Source organism: Hibiscus syriacus, unplaced genomic scaffold (assembly GCF_006381635.1).
Source record: "Hibiscus syriacus cultivar Baekdansim isolate YM2019G1 unplaced genomic scaffold, ASM638163v2 tig00110847_pilon, whole genome shotgun sequence".
NCBI classification, from domain to species: domain Eukaryota; kingdom Viridiplantae; phylum Streptophyta; class Magnoliopsida; order Malvales; family Malvaceae; genus Hibiscus; species Hibiscus syriacus.
In genome coordinates, this window is record NW_024062888.1 from 1,075,812 (window position 1) to 1,094,203 (window position 18,392).

The 18,392-nt window shown below is 34.1% G+C and overlaps 2 pseudogenes; one reads left to right on the forward strand and one right to left on the reverse strand.

Annotated features, from left to right (window-relative positions):
- The first annotated feature begins 11,735 nt into the window (after positions 1–11,735).
- LOC120143460 lies at positions 11,736–14,514 on the forward strand (annotated as a pseudogene).
- Positions 14,515–14,726: 212 nt separating this feature from the next.
- LOC120143459 lies at positions 14,727–18,060 on the reverse strand (annotated as a pseudogene).
- Between the last annotated feature and the right edge of the window lie 332 nt (positions 18,061–18,392).

Sequence of the window (18,392 nt, forward strand, 5' to 3'; positions counted from 1 at the left end):
TCATCATTATGGTGTTCATCCCCATTTTCTTTTACATAATACAGTTGAGTTTACAAAAAAAAGAAAAAAAAATTGATAACCTTGCAACAAACGTGCATACAAAATCTCATTCCATGTATCAGGCACTCCTGCTGGCAAGCACAGAATTCATTGGGTCGGCTCTTTACTCCTTTGTAAAGAGCTTGCCTCTCCGTTCTCCGAAAACCGTTGTATGAGCATCTTTTCTATATTTCTGTAAGCAGTTGTGACACTACATTCTTGAACATCCTCCATGGATCCGTAGCTGAAAGCAATTGCCGTGATTCCGATTTCGGAATTATATTATTAGTCTAGTATAAGATTAACATGGTTGAAGTGAAACTCAAAGATATTCATATATAAACCTACAAGGTACAGAGTACTTAACGTAGCATTGATCTGAGTCTTAGGTTTACCAGACGTTTCAGTACAGTATGATTTGTTGTATGATCCGAGATAGATTCCATTATGAATGGAGCCCAATAGTACTCAATTGTTGCATTTAGGAATTTAAATTGAGGTTGCGATTGTATTCTCGAATGCGTTGCTTTTATAACGATTGCAGACATAATGGATATTATTGCGGTCTTGCAATAACGGTTTCAGACTACCATTTCTGTTATATAGCGGCTGTTATTCTGATAGCAGACCGTTATTTAAATTCTTGGTCTCAATCTAGTCAAATTCAAATCAACATGCAAATCAAATCACCTAAACCAAGTGTATAATGATCAATGGAATTGCAAGTTGAGTACCTTAGCTTTGAAGATCTTCCTAGGAGGAATTCTTTCTAAAGATTTCTTTCCTTTGGGAATCATAGATTGTACTAGACAGACCAATGACTCAAACTGAATCTCCTGTAAACACCAACCTTTTGTTCCTCAGAATATCTAATAGCAAGTTAAAGATTTTTCAACATGAAAGAAGTTTGTCATAGTTGATGAAAGTAGGGCTAATAACATAGCTATTACTCGAATTAAGTTATAATTTTCTCAACGGTTCTATTTAATCCTATATAAAGTTGAATCAACATATATACTTGGTCAAAATTAAATCGAAAATCATACACGATTTGGTAGTAGAATATTAGACTCGGTTTCAATGATCAAATTGGTATGTTAAAATACCTACAGAAAAATCATCGAAGAAAGGTGCAGCATCAAACTCCCAAAATTAGAGGAGGAACATGAATGGTTGGTAGGTACGAGACACATGATTTTATACCGAAAGTTAACTTCTAAAATCTCAAGAGATGACGGTTTTTTAGGATTATAGGAGGTAAAAACAGATTTTTAATAACATGTACATAAAAAATCTAAGGTATAATGCAAAAAAAAAAATAACTCTAATGATTGACAGAAGTGTTAAATTTACCCGTATTGTTTTTTTGGTAACATCTGTGCATTGAACGTTTATTTTTTGGTAAAAAATAACCCACGCTGGATGAAAACCGTCACTCAGAAGGTCAATGTCGTTTTTAAAAAAATATTATTTATATTATTAATTCTCACATGTGTCACTCTCTAATTAGTGCACAATGAAAATGGTGAAATGCATGAAAAGGGACTCAAACCTAGGTCTCACAAGTGAATTACTCCTTGTTTTGCCACCAGACTAGGCTACTTGCTCGAGTAATGAATGAAATATATTATATTTAATAGCTGCTTTCGTCTGAATTTCATAAAAAAACACGAGTTGCTATTCATAAACCTGATTTTTCCTCAACCTTGTCATAATCTTAGTTTCCCTTTTACCCCAACTATTCCCCAAATAATAGGGTTTATATCACTAATTTATCGAATCATTTCTCCTTTGATTATATCTCCATCAAAATCAAACGAAGCATTTCATCTCGAATCGATTACACGGTTGACATTCATTGACAGTGAGTTTATTTTTTTTAAAAATTGTTTGATTATTTTATTTAGTTAGGATAAATGTCGATCTTTTAATGGGTTTGTGGGGTTTTTTTAATTATTTGTTTGGTGTATGGGTTTAGGGTTGGGTTGTTCATAAGCCTACAACTTTATACGATTTTGTGTTTTGTAATATATTTCGAATTGGGTTTTTGTTTGATTTTTCTATTAGGGTTTATGTTGGGTTTATGATTTGGGTTTAGAGTTTGGGACCAATTTCCTACTTTTCGATGCATATATGATTGTTGTGGTTTCCTGAAATGTTAGTATACTATTTCAATGCATATATGAGTGGTAGGGATTTCATTGCTTATTTTTTAACTGGAAAAGTGGTCCCTCTATGTGCAGTAGAAAAACACTTTGTTCTTTTTTGCTTTGGGTCCCTCCATGTGCATACTAGTAGCCAACATAATAATTATTTATTGTTCTTATCAATACATATAAACGAGGATAAGGAGCACTACATGAATGTACATCTTGGTGGAAAATTTGTGCAAGATCCATATGTGAGATATGAAGGTGGTGAGTTGATTAGGTTAAGAGATGATTCATATACAATTTCATACTTTGAGGTTTGTAAACTTATTCATGATGCTTTACATTTCAATACTATACAAATAATATACTTTCATGAACTCTTTAGTGGTGGTTTACAAGATAGTCTGAGGGTGCTTTTGATGATACAAGTACAATTGTCATATTGAAATACTGGGTGAAATATGAGTTTATAGATATATATGTTGAGCATGAAGTAGACACCCCTGATATTGTTGATGACATCTTACTCATAAATATTGGTGAGGGTAATGATAAGGGTGATTGTACTACTGAAATGGTTACTGAAGGAGAGGGTGGTGTTGAGGGTGTTGATGCTACTGCTAGTGAGGCTGATGATATGAGTGAGGGTGTTGTTGATTTTGATGCTAAATGTGTTGTTGAAGTTGTTGGAGAAAGTGTTGATGATGATAATGTTGTTGCACGAAAGGATGTTGCCGCTGCAAGTGAACATGAAGAGAGTGATAATGAGGAAGATAATGCCTACTGCATAAATGTTCCATATTTATCTGATGGTCAGGATGATCATGGACTACAATCTGCCAGGGAGAAGATGAAAGGTAAGGAACAAGTAGAGGTTAACACCGATTCTGAGAATGAAACTGCAACTGAAACTGAGATCCATGAGGAGGCAGTAGATGAGGGAGAAAATATTGGAGTTACAGAATGTGTAGGTGGGGTTGACACCGATTACTATGATAGTGATGATCACCGGAGCTTGAATGGGTCAGATGATGATGTACATGAAGAGACTACTAGGAGAAGAAGAAGATATACTATTTATAAACCACATGCTGAGAGTCCTAAATTTTGTTTAGGGATGTTATTTATAGATGGCAAACAATTCAAAGATGTCATCCATAAATATTCGAGATGCAATAGAAGAGAGTTGAGAATTTTACATTGTGAAACAAATAGGATTAGTTACAAATGCATTGCATCTAAAAATTGTTCATAGAGAATCTATGTGAGTACAAACAAGAGGATAGATAGTCTACATGTGAAGACTTTCATAGACGAACACAACTGCCCTGTTAGTTTTAGTAACATGATGGTTATTGTTAAAGTTATTGCAGAACATTTTGAGGATACTATTAGAGACCACCCAAAAATGAAGTTTAAAGAGATTCTAAGAAAGGTGTAGTCTGAGATACATGTTAATCTTAAGCTGAGTAAATGTTGAAGGGAAAAGAATTTGGTGACATCAAGGTTGGCTAGAAACTGCAAAGAAGAATTTGCTCAGTTATAGGACTATGCAGACGAGTTAAGGGTAAAAAATCCTGGGAGTACAATAAAGATGGAAGTAAATAGGGTGTCAGATAATTCTCCACCTCATTTCAAGATATTTTATATATACTTTAATGTTATGAAGAGAGGTTGGAAAGAATAGTGTAGGTCTATACTTGGTCTAGATAGTTGTTTCTTTAAGGGCCCATTCTAAGGTATACTTTTGTCTGCTATTGGAAGAGATGGAAATGATCAGATATACCCTATCGCATGGTTTGTTATGGATGGTGAAAGCATAGATTCTTGGTCTTGGTTTCTTAGTCTAGTCACAACACACTTGGGATTGAATGATGGATTTGGCTACACCATCATCAGTGACTAACACAAGGTAACTTCTGACCCTGTAGCTAATATACATACTACATGTATTTGGAACTGAATCTCAATTTGTTTAAACTTTTTTGACAGGGTATAGAGATTTTTGTAAATGATATCCTACGACAAGTAGAGCACAGAAATTATGCTAAACATGTGCTTGCGAATTGGACTGGAAGGAAGAGAACAAAAGCATATCAATTTTCCTTTTGGAAAATTGTTAAGTCCACCACTGAGATAGAATGGAAGAAGAACAAAGATGCACTATCCAAGATTGATGGCACAGTTGCTACTGAATTGTTCAGTAAAAAAGAGAAAATATGGACCAAGGCTTTTCAAAAACTGCATGCCAAATCGGATATAGTCGACAATAATTTGTGAGGCATTTAATTTGAGCATTGTTAAGTCAATGTACAAGAGCATTATTACAATGCTTGAGGAGATTAGAGTAAAGATTATGACAATAATAGTTGAGAATAGGAGATTCTTGGCTACATAGAAGTACAATTATGGGCCATTAATCAAGAAAAAATTTGACAAGATTAAGAAGGACAACATTGAATGGAGAATGGTTTGGAATGGAGAAAATGGATGTGAGGTTAAGAAAGGTAAGAACCAATTCATCGTGGTCTTGAATGAAAGAACATGTACTTGTAAAATGTGGCAACTTTGTTGGATTCCTTGTCCTCATGTTTGTTGTGCCACATGGCATAATGGTGGGGAACCATATGAGTTTTTACACTCATGTTATGACAAGGACACTTACAATAAAGCATATAATTATGTTTTAGAACCTATTAATGGGCCTCATGATTGGAAGAAATATAGACTTGAGCCTATTATTCCATCAGTTGATAGAGATAAGCTAGGAAGGCCTAAGAAAAATCAAAAGAAGTCAAAAGATGAACAAAAAAAGTCAACCCGAGACATCTTAGTAGGACGAGTCTTATTATGACTTGTAGAAATTGTGGTGTACAAGGACATAATAAAAGATCATATATTCGGTGTAAAACTGCAAACCAGGTAAGCTAAATTTATGTGTTGCATGTTGTGTTCCATTTATATGTTCCATTAATTTGTTTCGCTGGTTTTGTTGTAGGGATGGCAATTCTTCAACAAGATCAACAAGTACAATGGTATCAAACTCTACACAAGTATCAAGGAGAGAGAAGAAGAAAAAAAGAAGGCCAACATTGATTTTAATAGATCAACAAGAAATAGAAAACACCAAGGGATATGCCTCTACACTAATTTGAGGATTGGGGAGCAGACTTACTATGTAAGAATAAATTTTGAACTTATTTTATGGGAATTAAAAATTTATGCTTGTTTTAATATTATTATTTTGTAACAATCCGGTTCAAGTAATCCAAAGAAGAGGAAAGGAGTTGAAGAATCTATGGGCACTCAAGAATCAGTTGCACCAGCGAAGAAGAAATGAATTATGGATTACAGTAGTTCTTGGGAATATGGGTGTTGTTTCTTTTTGTTCCTAAACCCAAATATTTACCCCCTAATATTTGCATAACTTGATATGAGATAACTTTTTTTTTTGTTAAAACTAGTTATTAATGTGGATTGCAGATAATATTATGTGTTTTAATATATTTATGTGAGTTGCATTTAATATTTGACATAATCATCAACACTTAACATTTTGGACATGATAAATACTTCCAAACATTTTGTTTGACTTACACACATAAACACAGTTCAACTTATTTATTCTTTAGAAAACACTAAATTATTATTATAAGTACTACTATCACAAAGATACGTATGACACACAACATAGAGCAAATGAACAGGGTCTTGTAAAATTCTTTTTCTTTCTTTAATTGTAATATCCCAAAAAGAGGATTAGTGACCAAAATGTAAATTTTGAAAGTTTGATGGTCAAAGTAGAAAATTGGGAAAAGTTTAAAGACCTAAGTGGTATTTTTCACAAAAAGAATTTATTCCATAAATGGATTTAGTTAGTGACCAAATTATAAGATTTTGTAAAGTTTGGTGACCAAAGTATAACTTTTAGAAAAGTTTAGGGACTAAAATGGTAATTTTGAAAAGTTACATTTGGTTTCGAAAAAAAGAAATAAATATATTATTTTCACATTTTTAAATGTTGGAAAATAATATTTAAGGGTTTAATTCGATGTTTAATTTGGATTGTTGGACTAAAGTGGATGCATTGTAAGTTTTGGAAATTGTAAGGGCAAAATGGTAAAATGGGAAAATATTTTGTTCATCTTTGACTTTGAAAGATAATAAGGTTTATGTAGCTTGGTATTAATGTAAATATCAAGTTCATTAAGGGTAAATTAGTATAGATATTTTGATTTCAAGGGAAAGTGGTAATTTGACATTTAATGAATTTTTTTATTCATTATTAATAAAGAAAGATGAAGAATTATCATATGATTTCTTCATCTTCTCCAGAAGCGAACGCGAGCCTCTCCCAAAGGTAAGAAAACGTTTTGTTTTCAATTTTTAAGCCAAATCCTTTGGAATTCGAGTTATGTCGTGAAATAGGAAAGTGATCTACGCAAAAAACGTTATTATTTGGTACCAATATTTCTTTCTAATCTTGCTGGATTTCAAAGATCCCAAATCTAAGGGTTTATGTTCATGATAGGATTCATGAAATTGATGATAAATCTTGAAGAATTAGAGGTTGTATATTCATTTTCAAGCTTGATTTATGGTTAAAACATGTTCAATCTTTCTAGAAATTATTTTTTAAAAATTCGAACATGATGAATTTGAGTGAGAAAAATTATAGAAAATTTATATAAGGTCTGGAAATGATGTAGAAAGTATTCTAAAAGCCTTAGAAAATTTAGGGACCATTCTATAATTTTTGAAAAGTTAGGGGACCAATTTGGTAATTTTGGAAAAGTTATGAATAATTATATAATTGTTTAATAGTTGATGTACTATGCTGGAAATTGCTATTTTGGAATTAAAATGAGCATTTAGATGTGAAATATGACCATTTTGGAAGTTTGAAAAGATTAGTGAATTAAGTGCAACATTCACATAGTTAGTGTACCGATACACTAAGGAAATGTATCGATACCCCCCTTAAAAGGAAAACTTTCGAATGTAATTTGTGTATCAATACATAGACAGTGTATCGATACATTAGTGAAGGGATATACCAATACCCTATAGTGAGTACCGATATACTACAAAGGGAAATGGAAATAGATCTTTCCTTTAGTCTAAGAAATGACGGATCGGATTATAATATTTGGAATGTTGATATGTATATTAAATGTATGATTGTGTAGATATCGAGCATAAGCAAGTTCTGAAACAACTGCAAAATTAGGATTAATCCAAAGAGATAAATCATAAAAGTGGATTTGGATATATAAAGTGTCAAGGTGAGTGTAATTTAATTGTACTTATGTTATCAAACAAACATTGGCTTGCGATGAGCCAGTGAAGGAGTTACTATAGTAAGAAGTGACTCCTAAAGTGTTATTTGATTTATGATTGATGTGATTCTTATTTGTGCATGAGTACATGAAAATGGGTATATGTGTCATAAGTTATTATATGTGACATGATCTACATGATTACATGTATATGCGATATGTGATACTGAATTACCTGAAAATATGAAATAAGATATGTGATAAGGATATAAGGAATGAAATGAACATGTGACATAAGCTATAAGCTAAAGAATCATTTGATACAAATATATGTGAACATAAGATAATCAAGTATAAGTTAAATTACATGGTATAAATGATTATACAAGAAAGATTATGAGACTTTATGAGAATAGTATGTAAATTAGGAGATATAAATATAAATGATGATACCAAACTACAAGAGAAGTGTTATATGGAAGAATTATATACTTAAAGGAAACTATGATATAGGAATTATGTGAAATTGAACTAAATAAATAGATTAACTTAGTATATAAATAATTATGTAAGATAAATTATATGAGAAAGATTTATAGGCTTAAATGAACTATAATAAATAAAATACATGGTAAAGATCTATAAAGTCATAGGAAGATGTTATAGGAGCCATTTGATGATAATTTATGAGAAGACATGTATATGTGATAAGCTATGTGAAACTGAACTAAGTAAATATATGAAAATAGTATATAATTAATGTGATTATGTAAAACTGGGAGATAAGTTATATAACATTGATATACGTACTATATGAAAGTATGTACATGAATACATGTATAAGTATATATGTTATTCTATGTGCTATGTGATTACATGCACATGTGATATATGTTATATGATATGAACCTATGTGATATGGGTTACATGACAAGAATATTATACAAGGATCTATGAGATCATACAAGAATGATATACAAGTTACATAAGAACGAGTTATGAGATTACATGTTTCTATGATACAAATGATGTGAACTGTTATAAATGATAATGTCCATGTTATGTGATATGAGAGCTAGGGGTATAGTTGGCATGCCAAGAGTCGAGGGTTCTACGTGGTCCTTCGGGACATATAAGTTATAAGTGGTCTTTCGAGACAGATTTCACATGCCCCTAGTGGGACCCCATATGAGCTGTGGTGACAGCATAACTGCACAACCTCAATGTACTCGAATACCTTAAGTTCTCAGTAATGCACATGGGCCAATAAAAGATATCAAAAGTGTTTGCATTGTTATATGATATTATGTTATTATTGTTTACACTGCATCACAAGTGTACCATGGGCTAATAAAGAGAATAGATAAATAAACTTGGTATGATGTTATGTGTGTTTCTTTGTGAAATGATATATGTGTTATATGATATACAAAAATGATAAGTACAAGATCATATGATAAATGGGTTAATGATAATGATAGAGATCATGATAATGATGTTGATGTTGATAATGATGGTATATGTGCATGTATGCATTTTGTTATATGAAATGTTTTATGGTTTCTATTATATGCTTTATATGCCTCACTAAGTCAACGACTTAGCATGTGATTGTTTCACACGTAGGTTCTGAGAAGAAGAAGGAGTAAAGTTAAGCAAGACAGGTCAGTTTCTCCTTTCTAAAGATCAGATCAAAAAAGAATTGAATAGTATGTATTTTGTAATACTGATTGTGGTTGGCATGTAAATAAAGATTTGAATCCGTTATGCTCTAATCGGTTTTGTAAAAATCTTATGATTGTATTTTATGTAAATTATTCAGTTGTATTCAGTGAAAGTTTTAAAATTTATTCACTATTTTGTACAAGTAAATATTTTGAAAAGTCAATGTGACACCTCATATTCGTATCCGGATCAGGTACGGGTTGGGGGTGTTACATTAATGCTTTAGTTTTTCCCTTCATGCACTTAATCTTTCGTTTTAATTCATTGGCATTGACTTCACTTTGCATACATTCATTCTCTTTCACTTCACTTTGCACACTTTCATTCTCTTCACATGGTATATTGTTCACGTCACCAGTTGAAGTACCTCCACAACTTCTAATATGTCTTATAAGTCTTTTATTTTCATTTGCTAAATTTCGTTCATTGTCACGTAATTGTCGTAGTAATTGATTTGCTCTTTCAGTCATACTACCATTGTACCATTCAAAATACCTACAACCATGTTGCAATAAGAGAAATAAATAAATTTTCATTTTCAATTCATATACACATTTCTTGCTGGAAAATTTAAACAACCATAATGCATTCTTCCAGAGTTTAAATCACTCCATGAAGTTTCTCTAGGAGCCAATCTATTGCAATAACATTTTTTCTGTTCTCCATCGTGCACAAAACTCATCGAGAACAACTAAAGATGCTTGGAGAATAGAACCAGTCCATTAGAGAGTTTCTTATCCTGCATACATCCAAATATAGGTTTCAAAGAGAAAATGTCAACACTGTTTCTTACCCTAAACCACAAATGAAAACAAAAAAATTACTTCAATAGAATATCCCAAATGAATTCAACTCGAACTAAACTATAAAACAATGTTCAAAGGTTATGAACAACCCATTAAAAATACCCTAAACCCATTCAAAACTCATTCAAAAATCAACCCCAAAGATTATACAAAACTAATTTGAAAAACCATTCCAAAATAAGAAAATAGTACATTATTCCGTTCAAAAAAAAAATAAACTCATTTTCGAAATCATTGATGTAATGAGAATAATAGATTGGAAAATAAGAAAACTCACATTCGTTATCAACTTGAAGTTGTTGCTTCAATGAATTTGAAAAAAATTGTAAGGTAAATAAAACCCTAAACCCTAATATTTTTGGAAAGAATCGAGTATGGGGAATCAAATTGTGAGCAAATATAAGGGGAACAACAACACATGTTTTGTTTTTTTTATGAAATTCAAACGAAAGTGTATATTAAATATAATATGTTTCATTCATTACTTGAGCAAGTAACCTAGTCTAGAAGCAAAACAAGGAGTAATTCACCTGAGAGACCTAGGTTCGAGTCCTTTTTCATGTTTTCACCATTTTCATTATGCATAAATCAGAGAGTGACATGTGTCACTCTCTGATTGATGCGAATTAATAATATAAATAATAATTTTAAAAAAATGACGTGGCAGTGCCACATCAGCAATCTCAATAATCTAGACGTCCACGTTAACTTTCCCCTCCACATGTGCGCGCTTCGTCAGCACCCTATGTTGATCGTCAGTTGACTGACGGTTTTCATCATTCGTGGGTTAGTTTTGACCCAAAAATAATCGTTCAGTGCACAAATGTTCCAAAAAAATAATACGGGTAAATTTAACACTACTATCAAACGTTAGAGTTATTTTGTTGCATTATATCAAAATCTAAAATATATGATAAATTTAAATTTTAAGGAGACAATTTCCCCACCCGTCGCTCGTTACATCCCTAACGGTTTAGGTTCCTTTGGTCTATGACAGCATGTGGTTTGGGAAACAGATTCATGTGGGAATTTCAAAATCATACATTACGGCTAATAATGGCCGTTGGTATGTTTTCTCAGACGACGTGTGAGTTGAACTTGATTGTTTTTTGTTCAGTTTGGTCACAAATCCATGTTTATTTGTTTGTTAAGTCTAGAATACTTTTACACCTTGAGGGAGTAGGTTTTGGGATATACTTCTGTACTTAAATTATACCATTACTTGCAATATCAATAAAATGTACGATCAGAGGTGTTGTCACTAAACTTTCTCACTAAACTTTCTCACTAAATTTAATACATTAATATTTTTTGTCACTTAATCTTTTTCTTAATAATAGTATTATAAATAAGTTTTTATATAGGCACAAAATGACGTTGTTTTGGTGAAAATTTTATTTTTCTAAAACGGTGTCGTTTTAACGCCGTTACCTATTTAACGACAGACTGATAAGAAAAACTCAATGTTTTAACGTCAGTAAGAAAATTGAGAACTTTAACGTTTAGTGAGAAAAATAGAAGTGAGAGTAAAGTTTAGTGATGCAATTTGTATTTTACCCTTAACTATATTCTTTTAATTTTTGTAATACTTAAACAATATTTTTTAAAATTATATTTTTATTTTAATATTTTAATTCAATAATAGAAATATTTAAAAAAATATGCTAAATTCACAAATCAAATATACCTACTACAGAAACCCCAGATATTAGCTATTCCTTGAAGCTATCAAACCAATACCAAAAGCCCTCTTCTTCTTTTTTTCTTTCTCACCACTCCGCAGCTTCAACCTTCAGCGAAAATGTTTCGATCAGTAGCTCGATCGGCCGCCGGAAAGCACTTCCTCCGACGAGGATATTCCACTGAATCCGTACCCGATCGGAAAGTTGCCGTCTTAGGCGCAGCTGGAGGGATCGGGCAGCCCTTGGCTCTTCTTATGAAGCTTAACCCTCTTGTTTCTCGACTTGCTCTCTATGATATCGCTAACACTCTCCCGGTGTTGCCGCGGATGTCAGCCATATCAACACTAGATCTGAGGTCCATATCAATAAATAAAAAAACTCATCTTTTTTTTTTGTTTTGTTTAAAAAACTCATGGAAAGAACCGAGATTTGTTGCATGCTGATGTCCATGCCCATCATCACTTTTATTTTTCATAATATCTGAAAATTTATAAGATTCTTCTATATTTGTATGAGCTTTGACACGGCTTAGTTTCATTTCATTTGTCTATACATGCTCAAATGTTTTCTATCTGTGTGGCTTACCTGATTATTTTTTTGAACTTTTAAGCATGCCTTTATGACAATTAGTTTACCCATTTTTTATTTGATTTAATCAAACTACTCTGCTTTTCTACCTGGTTATTCTTTTTGTCAGGGTTATGATCTTCATTCTGTTGTGAAATATATATTTATTTTATAATCTTGTGTGTCTTAATTTTATTATCATTATTACTTAGGTATTTACCCTTTTTTACCTTCAGGTTGCCGGATATGTTGGTGAAGAGCAATTGGGGCAAGCTTTGGAGGGATGTGATGTTGTCATCATTCCTGCTGGGGTGCCAAGAAAGCCTGGTATGACTCGTGATGATCTTTTCAACATTAATGCTGGAATTGTGAAGGGTCTATGCTCTGCAATCGCTAAATATTGTCCCAATGTGAGTTTCTATCCTTTTTCTTTTTATTTGAAAATTCCGTTTATAAGGGATCCTTAATGATTGTAAAAATTTAATTGGTTTGGTTCTATGTCTTGTATGTTAGTATTAATGTCTATCGTGCCATGTGAGGCAACCATACAAATGATCAGAGAACCTAACACTGCACTTTGATATCTGATTTAGTAAAGAGTTCTGTTTGATCAACTAATCATCATTCTTTTCCCATGATGCTTAAAATTTAACAGAGTTTTGGTAACTGAAAGCTACTAAGAATTTTTCTCTGTTGTGAACTTATATGGCTAGAATATTTTTGATTCCCAACTTTAATGAACCAAATTTGTGGTCCAGGCACTTGTTAATCTGATCAGCAACCCTGTCAATTCAACTGTTCCGATTGCAGCTGAGGTTTTCAAGAAGGCAGGGACATATGATGAGAGAAAGTTGTTTGGCGTAACCACCCTTGATGTGGTTCGGGCTAAGACTTTCTATGCTGGGAAGGCAAAAGTAAATGTTGCAGGTTTGTTTACTATTACTATAGCTCACCTCCCCTTCTCCCCTTGTAATCTCTTTTCTTTCCCTCCTGAAAAAAAGGAAGCAACTAAGGCTTATCAAAGGCTTTATGGGGCCCAAAAAGGGTTTTTTATGTAGATATCTTTTACTTTCATGCAAGGTATTAATATAGCATAAGAGCATATTGATTATACGAGGAACTTGCTGATTGACCAAGTTTATTCTCCTGCTTGCAGATGTTAATGTCCCCGTTGTTGGTGGTCATGCTGGAATAACCATTCTCCCTCTATTTTCTCAAGTACATTCTCCCTCTATGTTAATGCATGCAGTGATTGACCCCTGCACATTTTAGTTTTCTGTTGGTCTTTGCTAATTTTAGTTGCATCTTAAATTCATTTAGGCCACACCAAAAGCCAATTTGCCTGAAGATGATATCAAGGCTCTCACAAAGCGAACACAAGACGGAGGCACTGAAGTTGTGGAAGCAAAGGCTGGAAAGGGTTCAGCAACACTATCAATGGCGTAAGTATTAGTTATCACATATTCACTTGAAGGTTTCGATTTCCTTGGATTTGTTTTGTATGGTCTCGAAATGGAGCCATATCATTTTGGTTTACTACATTTTAGCCTGACAAAGTTGTGTTGTTTCTTTGGGCAGCTATGCTGGGGCCCTTTTTGCTGATGCTTGCCTTAAGGGACTGAATGGCGTTCCTGATGTAGTGGAGTGTTCATTTGTGCAGTCAACTGTCACTGAACTCCCCCTACTTTGCTTCCAAGGTGATTATCCCTGTTATATATTGTTGATTTCTCCAAAAGTACTCTCAACTTCTCTTTGGTATTTTACCATTCTGTATATGCTTTTGAATTTTGCATCGATACCGAAGGAAAGCTGGCATTGAATGTAACCTGCAGTCCTGCACCCACCAGTGTAGAGTTGATACCATATAAGAAACTTATACCATAACTTTTGACTTGCAGGTAAAGCTCGGAAAGAATGGCGTGGAAGAAGTTTTGGGGTTAGGTACTCTCTCGGACTACGAGAAAGAAGGCTTGGAGAGCCTCAAACCAGAACTGAAAGCATCTATTGAGAAGGGCATCAAGTTTGCCAACCAGGGTTAATTATCAACTATTTGTGATTTCTTCCATCAGACAAATCGTAAATTCTCAAGTTCTAGTGCAACTGTTGTATTTCATGCTGCAAGCAGCATCGGCTTTACCGTTCTTAGTAGGATAGGCCTTACATAAGCATTTCAAGTAATAATTCCCAGTGATATGTTGCGAAGGGGGATTTGATTAGAACCTTCTCATTCCAGTTTAGTTGGGGATGTTCCATTCATTGAGTATAAAAAATGTGAAACCACATTTGGTCAGCCGGGCCCTGAACCTATTTTAGTTTAGTCAAAATGTTTTAATGAGAAGATGTTTTATCAAAAAAAATTACACATTTCCCTTTCAACAATTTCTTCTATACAGTCGAGGTCTGCAATGAAGGGATACCATTAAGAGTTAAGTAGCTAACAAGTAACAGGTATAGAACGTGTCATGACCTACAGAAAAACCTTGCCATAACTATGTTGATAGCCATCGTATATACAATTTCAAAACTGAATACCAGGCTCGTATTATGCAACTGAAAGAACTAGCTTTTCAAAAAGTTTGAGTTGCATGCAGTTCATCTTCTTCGGATAGGTCTTTGTTACGCAGTTTGATCAGGTCCTCCAGAAATGCTAAGCAGAATCATTGATTGCTACTTAGTAATGTTACCGAATCAGCTTCCCATCTTAAGACGATCTACAAAAGCAACATGAAGCTCAAGATAGACATATTTAGAATAAATCAGCATCTACTAATGTTTTCTACCTTTACCGTGATAAGCATACTGTAACCAGGGAACATATAGGTTAATCCCGGCTAAAGTTTTGATCTGTTATGCATAGGTGAACATCAAAAACACAAAGCATGCACGCAGACAGACAAAACAAAAGATCCATTTGTATATTTAGTTTTCCATTTCATCTCTTATAAAAATGGTTGTAACTAAAGGCTCTAGATATTTATATTACAAATGAAACTCTAAATATAGAATGAATCTTTTGTTTTGTTAGTCTGCATGCATGCTTCTTGTGTTTGATGTTCAACTACGCATTACAGAGCAAAGCTTAAGCAGGCATTAAACAATACGTTCCCTGATTACAATATGTTTATCACGAGATTAAACTCAAATTAGCACCACTACAAAAATGGGATAAAACAACTTTTAGTCCTTGAACTGGGATTTTCATCATTTTGTTGATATAAGATTGGGCTACATGTCACAATATAAAAGTGCCACACCATAGGACTAAAAAGGAGAAAAGTTGCCAAGTTCTGGGACCAATGTGGATCAAAAGAAGTTCAGGGACCGAGCTGAAAAAAAGTTGGCAAGCCTAGAGACTAAAAGTTGCTTTATCTCCTTAAAAATTTGCAAAACTATTTTGAGAAATAAGGATTGAAAAAGTTCATTACCCAAGGTAACATGTCCTACCTTAGTTAAGTCCATTAAAAGACAGGTTCACCTTACCCTGATTAACTATCACTATCAGAGTTTGCATAAAGTATTCGGTTGAGTACCCAAGGTAACATGTCCTACCTTAGTTAAGTCCATTAGCGTGAAAAATCTGGAATATAACTCATTCGAGCAAAACAAAAGGAAAAACTTTAAAGTATACCAGTTGATGACGATCCAGAGCCACTGTTAGAACTACTTGATCCATTCTCGTTATTTTGTAGTTTTTCTCTATGAACAGGTGACGTGGGAGCAATCTTCTCTTCTGCTTCACAATACAACCGGTTATTATAATAAGTTCATGAAAATCCCATCCTTCTTCAGAACGAAACAAGTGAAGAATAGACCAAAAATGATTAAAGTTCTTGTTGGTCCTTGGTGATTACCTGTTTCAGCTACTTTTGGTACCTCTTTAGCAAGTGGTTCCAGATTCTGCACAAAGAATAACAAAAAAATGTTGTAGTGAACAGAAATTCTATGCAGCGAAAACAGTTATGATGCTCAAGAATCACTTGTTCATAATCTTACAGTCTCGTGAACGTTGTGGCCATCTCCAGAATTTGCTTGAAGAGGAACTTCAGCTTTTCTCTTGCTTTTACCCAAACCCTTCTTATACTTGGTCACAAATCTGTCAAGTTCCCAAAGTGTTTCTGGATCAAAACTGTCAATATCCACCTCAATCTCATCATCTTGCTGGAAAAGTGCAGGGTTCCTCTTCTTGATAATCTGGATAATGCTATCAAGTTCCTCTGAAGGCAAGTTCTGAAGGTTTACACTTAGTCTCTGCTTCTCCTCATACGTCATACCCATCTTATCTGGTTCCTTTGCCTTGGGTTTCTTTGGTACTGCAATCTTACCAGTAGGAGTCAAGTCCACAGCTCTTGACTTCGAATCATCGGGCATTGTCATGGATTCTGGTCTCCCCAAAGTCCTAGCTTCTAATAATAGCGAAGGAGGACCAGGAGTTTGAATCGAAACTGAAGCCGGAGGCGGAACCGGAGCAGGAAGTTTCCTTGAAGTATGATTTGGCAAACTGTAATCATGAATCCTTTCATACCTCCTATTAAGATTATACTCGGATTATATAGCTGCCCAGTTTTCTTCAAATATCTGAGATAAGTTTTCTGCCATAATATGTACATCCTGTCCTTTTGAGTTATAAAGCATTGCATTACTGAAAGTTAGTCTCACGTCCTCCGCAAACTCCCTAGGTGACTTGTTCCAATTTTTGTTCAACCTAGTCTTCACTGTACCCAAATCCATAGGACATTTAACAATTGTATAATAATCATGCAGCCCCAGTCCCTTCACATCCACGGGCTTATTAAAAACCCAACCAAACTTATGCTTAATTAACTTCCCTAACAAATAACTACATCTCTTAAACAACTGACTAGAAAACTTCTCCGGTGTAATCCCACCTCTCATTTGACCCCCGTTACTCTTCCCACCACTCGACTTCATCTTCTTTTTACTCTCTATAGGCTTCAACTTCTCCTTCCCTAGAGAAAACTTTGAATTATTATAATACTGATTTGCTTTCGGATTTCTCTTCTCGTTATCCACGCACATTCTCCCACCACCATCATCATTGTTACCATGATCAGGCTCTGCCATCGTCGCAGATAATCCATGAAAAGACCTCGAACTAGGCAATCCTACTGAACCAACATCCGGATTCGCTCTAACTAAACTTCCACCGCCTCTATCAACATTCTCATTCCCTGAAACCCGTGAATTTGCATACACCCCATTAAACCTACTTTCTTCTGCCTCAAATTTCTTAACTAGACCCCTAACTTCCTCAAGTTCAGTAGCTAACTTCCTTTTCAAAACTCTAGCCTCACTCTTCGATAAAACATTCAATCTAATCTTTAAAAGGTTATCATACTTTACGTATCCAGATGTTGCAATCCCATTGGTAGCATTCTTCGCGCCCTGCCGCAACCGATTACTACTGGACGAATCATCCGACGCCACGGCATCGAAAGGTTGGAGTGGCAGCTGATGCTGGGAGTTGTTATCATCAGCTGAAGTGGTGGTGGCTAGAGGTTGCTGAGAAGTGGGATTCTGGGGAATGTTGTGGGTTTTGCTGGTATAAACCTTATTGTTCTTTGATTCTGCACCTTCAATTGTCCCTGTAGCCATTCATATAAATAACGAGGTCAAACTTTTATAAATAAAAAAGGGGGGAACCCCTAATTAAGAAATGCCCAGATGGGTTAGAGGGTTAGAAAGGGTTTCTTCAGGGGTTTATGCTGGAAATGTACGGAGAGATTAAGGTTCATAAGAGATAAAAGGGGGGTAATTTGATAATTAGGGTTTTGGTTTGAAACGAGGGGGATGGAGGTGTTTGATCCGTACGATTTCTTTCTTTAGTGTTTTCTTTGTTTCTTTTCAGAACGAAGACTCGGGAGTCTGGGACTGAGAGGTGAGTAACACGCGCTTAAGAGAGCGAGTGTGGGAAAGAATTTTAGGGTATAGCCACGTCGGATTGTGCCTGAATACAATTAGGCTGATAATAATAGGATAAAAGTACACTAAGAATTTTGTCAAAAAAATGTTGTTTTTTTTATTACAACTTTTAAAAAATTAGAAAATAAATATTAAATGGTTCAAATAATGAATATTTTGATGGTCTAAATTCGATAATTTTAAGAATCAGTTTATATAATT